This window comes from Penaeus japonicus, unplaced genomic scaffold, assembly GCF_977035675.1.
Source record: "Penaeus japonicus unplaced genomic scaffold, GWHDUDI00000001_assembly GWHDUDI00000012, whole genome shotgun sequence".
Taxonomy (NCBI): domain Eukaryota; kingdom Metazoa; phylum Arthropoda; class Malacostraca; order Decapoda; family Penaeidae; genus Penaeus; species Penaeus japonicus.
Window position 1 is genome coordinate 8,763,683 of NW_028234414.1, and position 5,580 is coordinate 8,769,262.

At 23.6% G+C, this 5,580-nt stretch overlaps 1 long non-coding RNA gene across 1 annotated transcript in view; it reads left to right on the forward strand.

The window, feature by feature from the left end:
* LOC147470730 (uncharacterized) overlaps positions 1-3,922 on the forward strand; it is a 6,224-nt gene extending 2,302 nt beyond the window's left edge. The window contains exon 2 of the long non-coding RNA XR_015191430.1: positions 3,305-3,922. This is a non-coding gene — a long non-coding RNA (uncharacterized LOC147470730). The remainder of the gene's footprint in view (positions 1-3,304) is intronic.
* Positions 3,923-5,580: the final 1,658 nt, after the last annotated feature.

Below are 5,580 nucleotides of genomic sequence, written 5' to 3' on the forward strand. Positions count from 1 at the left end.
TATGTAATATATGATGTATAGTATATATATGTTAGTATATGATGTGTATATATATAGATATAATATACAATAAATAATATAAATATATATATATAATGTATAAATAAATGTATATGTAAATATATTATATATATGATGTATATGTATATATATTTATATTTGATTATATGTATATATGTATGTATATTATATATGATGTATATGTATATATCTATGTATATTATATGTATATTAGATGTATATTATATAGATAGTATAAAAATGATGTATTATTATATATATATATGTAAAAAGTATGTATATAATGATGTAATGTATATAAAGATATATATGCTGTATATGTATATAATATTAAATATATGATGTTAATATGTATATGATATGAAGTATATGTAATATAATATGTAATATATGGAAGTATATGTAAATATAAATATGTAATATATGATGTATATTTATATATATCGTATATATATTGATGTATAAGTCTATATATTTATAGATATGATGTATATGAATATAATTATATATATGTGTATATATGTATGTGAGAACTTGTATATGTATATAATGGTATAATATATGATGTATAATGAATATATAGATGTATATAAGGATGTATAGGTATATATATGTATATAGATGATGGTATATTATATTTATGTATATATATGATGTATAAAGTACGTATATATGATGTATATGTATATATTTATGTATATATATGATGAATATGTATATAGATATGTATATAGTGATGTATATGTATATATATATGAGATTATATGTATAGATTTGTATATATATATGTATATATATGATGTATATGTATATATATATGTATATATATGATGTATATGTATATATATATGTATATATATGATGTATATGTATATATATGTATATATATGATGTATATGTATATATATATGTATATATATGATGTATATGTATATATATATGTATAAGATTTGAGTATATGCTATATATGTTATATAGATGTTATATTAGATATATTAGATATTTTATATATATAATATATATATATATATAGATGTATATATACTGATGTAAATATGTATATATATGTATATATATGATTTGATGTATAATATGTATATATATGATGTTATAGGTATAATATTGTTTGTTTATATATATGATGTCTATGTATATATTCGTATATATATATGTATAATGTATGATGTATATGTATATATATATGTTTATATATGATGTATATGAATATATATAAATATGTATATATATGTAATATATTTGAGTATATGTATATATATGTAATAATGATGTATATGTATTTATATGTATATAATATGATGACTTAGTATATTAATTTGATGGTATATGTATATATATATATGTATATAATGATGTATATGTATTTATATATGTATATTATATGATTGTATATGTATATATATGTATGATATATGAATATAAGTATATATATGTAATATAATATGATGTAAATGTTTTATATAAATATGAATATATTATAAATTCATATGTATATATAATGTATATATTTGATGGTTATTGTAATAAATATTTATATATAGATGTATATGATATATAAAAAGGTATATTATGATGTATAGATATATAGATATGTATATATATGATGTATAAGTAATGTATATATATGTATCTGTATATATATATGTATATATATGAGAAATATGTATATATAATAAGATAAAAAATGATGTATAAGTATATAAATATGATATATTGTATATATATGTATAGAAATATTAAATATATTAATGTATATGAATAATATATGTTTATATATGATGTATATGTATATATATCATGTATATATATGAGTGTATATGTAAAAATATATGTATAAATTGATGTAATGTAATAAATATAGATTTATATATAGATGTAAATGTACAATAAAAGACAAATCTATGTATATACCTATGTAAAAAGTATAAGTAATATTATATGTAAATAGTAAATGTATATTTATAAGTATCCCAATATGAAATATATAAATAGTGTAAATCATATGATATGAATAATCTCAAATGTAAAAATGTATATAAGTATACTGCAATATGAATGTGTAAATGTGTATGGCGTATAATGTAAGCATAATATAATGCATGCGAATATAAGGCATGTGTATATATAGCAAGTGTAGTACATATAAGCATGTTATAACATGTATATGCATTTGTCTACATGGTGATCTGCAATGGATAATGGCGATATTTTATACATGTATAGTGCATGAGTAAGCATTGTGTATAAATATGTGCATATATATGTTCATATATATTTATAATATATATATATATATATATATGTATATATATGTTATATATACATATGATATATACGGTTATAAAATGTTAAAAATATACATATATTAATAAATTTATGTATATATATATGTATATATATATGTAACTATATGTATATATATGTATATTATATAATATATAAAATATGTTATATGGTATATGTATATATATATAATATATATATATATATATATTAATATATATATATATATGTATATGTATAACTAATATGTATAATGTAAAATATATATGTATATAATGTGTATATGTATATATATATGTATATTGTATATATATTGTATGTATATATATATATGTATATATAATGTAATATGTAAAAAAATGTATGTATAAAAATAAAAATATTATATATATATAAATATAAATATATATATCTAGATATATATGAATACCTAACACAAACAAGTGTACACTCACAATAACTATCTCACAATCTCTCTATAAATAAAAAACTCCGTAATAATAATACTATTATATAATACAAATACATATATATACATCTACAACAACATCCCAAAACAAACTCAATAATTCAAAAACATCGCATTGTGTCAGTCAATGCGAAAGGCAAGCACAACATAAAGAAAGCTATACAAGTACTCATTTTGAGTGATATGCTGACACATGTCTGGCCAAAGCTTCCAATAACATTCTATTTAAGGACTAAGTCACAAGCAGGGCTTATCCACTTGCTCAATGATGCCAGGTCCTTATAGGATTTGTGTGGAATAGACAATATCATTAATTCTCTTATATGAGCCTGCCTTCACTTTATTTCCTTCTGATTCACTGGTATAGAAAGAAGTAGTATGGGGGTGTTTGTATAGTGTGCTTAATGATGCATCCTGAGGAATCCATCTTCAGCATGCCTCACAAACCCTTTTTCATCTGATGAAATCAGCAGAATTTGGAATTACTATTCATACTGAAATTTGTTCTAACAGCTAGTGGTGCTTGTCAAGAAATAGAAGTGAGAGATAGAAAAGTACTCTAGTAGTCTACCAGAATTCCCTTTTTCAAAAAGAGTTGCAACCTGAACCTACCATTAGAAGTGCTACCTACCTACCTTCCTAGGTTGGATATTATTTCAAACATCTTTTTTTTATTTTTCATGGTGAAATAAACCACTGAAGAAATAAGGAAATCATGGAACTGGTATCAATTATAGATTTAAGGGCCAGAACAGATCATACCACTACTGAACATATATGCATGGTAGAATTATAAAACAAACACACATAAACATATGCATACATACATACTTAAATAGATAAATAAATATGTTTAAAGAAGTGCACTTGCAAAAAGGTTTCAGTTTCTGACAGATCTGTAGAATATGCGACTATAAAGATGCATGGCTTAATGAATAAGGAGATTGGATATGTACTTTCCTTATCCATTCGTGGGAGAAATCAGACCAGCATATGATATTAGATATTGGCTACCAAGGTAAGCCTATGGTTCCTTTAAAACTTATCTCAAAGTAAGCACAATTAATGTTTGATAATCCTTTTTTTTTTACATATTGCTATTGTTAATACAAATATATATACTATTTTTCACCTGTGTATAATTGACCAAGATTTATGAAAGTTTAAGAATGACAAATGATGAGTGCATTTACAAGCAAACTGAGCAATGTGATTTTCTACAATGGTTTTTAGAAGACCCAGGAGCAGTCCTACAAGAAATTAACTAATTAACTAATCATTAACTAATTTCTTTTGCATTTCTCTTTTGACTCTCCCTTCCCTTTCCTCTTACTGATAGATCCATTATAATTCCATACTTTTGTCATACAGATTTCCTTTTTTTAAATATTGTGCATTGACCTCGTGCAACGTTTTGATAATCTTTGGCGGTGTACAAACAGGGTGGATGGGGGAGGGGAGAAGCTGAAAAAGTAAAAAATTGAATTAAAAACACCTTAACTTCTGCTAACTAGTCATGCTCTTCACTAATTTAATATTTGGTTGTACCGTTGGAAAGATGATTTTTTTTTTTCAAATGTGACTCTTCATTTTATTAGGTGAATGCTTGTGTCAAAAAGAATATATATTCTTACTTTTTTATGAAGAAACTAAGGCAAATGTTTATAAATATATTTTTTTTCATATATCACAGAAATTGACTTATCCAATACACAAGGGAGATTTTTGTTTACTTATTTTGCCAGACCCCCCTCCCATCATTTGGGTATCAGGTAAAACTTTATATAGAAAAGGCAATATTAATGGGAAGTGAGAGTAAAAGAACAAATAATGTTGACAATTATCAATTGCATTTTCTCAAGGTATTTTTTCCCATCCTTGGTAGGTAATAAGTCCATTTCAACTGAAAAAAAACATCATTAGATCTTTGGAAGAGAAACTGTATACACATTTTTTTTTTTTCTTTTTAAGGTCTTTTTTTCATGAAAATAAGGTGATCAGTGTTAGGAATTCATTCAACTAAATGCACATTTCCCTCAGCTTATATATATAATGCAAATAGGTTTATTATACAAATAAGAAAATTATATGGAAAAATTACTTTTTCCTAGAGAGGAATTCCCAAAGTTCAACATCAAAAGATGTTCAGTTGTAATGCACATGATGTATTTAAACATTTAGAGTCTGTAAGATGGTGTATTTTCTTTTAGTGTGGAAATTCAACTGCTTCTGCCTTACCTGGGTTGATAACTTGCACTTCAGTGAAGTTGACTTAACATATTCCTTTTATGTTCTATGGATATATATTAAGAACTTGTTAACTTTCATCAACCCATTAGAAACTCCATGAGGTCTCATGAATATCTATTTATGTTTAAATATTTCCTCAAACAATATTTTGGATTTTTTTATGCTTACAAATCACCCCTTAGGAACAAATCTATCCAAAAGGTATCATAACATTTCTGCATTTCCATATTTATAAAGGTTATTGTATTTGTATTTTCTAGGGATATACTATTGGCACATCTCAGGATCTTTTACCTGCACTTGTAGAATGTATCCACCTCGGTTATAGGTTCTAAACCAGTGGTTCTTAAACTTTTAACCAGCACGTCCCTTTTAATAGTTTGTCCCTATCTTTGGGGGACTAGAAACATAACTTGATTTATGAGGATGTACTTTTAAAAATGTATTTTTAGTCAATACAAGCAAAACTCATACACAGTAACACTTCCAAATATAAGAGAAATTCCTAGTTTTATCCTCCTGGATCTCACCTCCCCCCC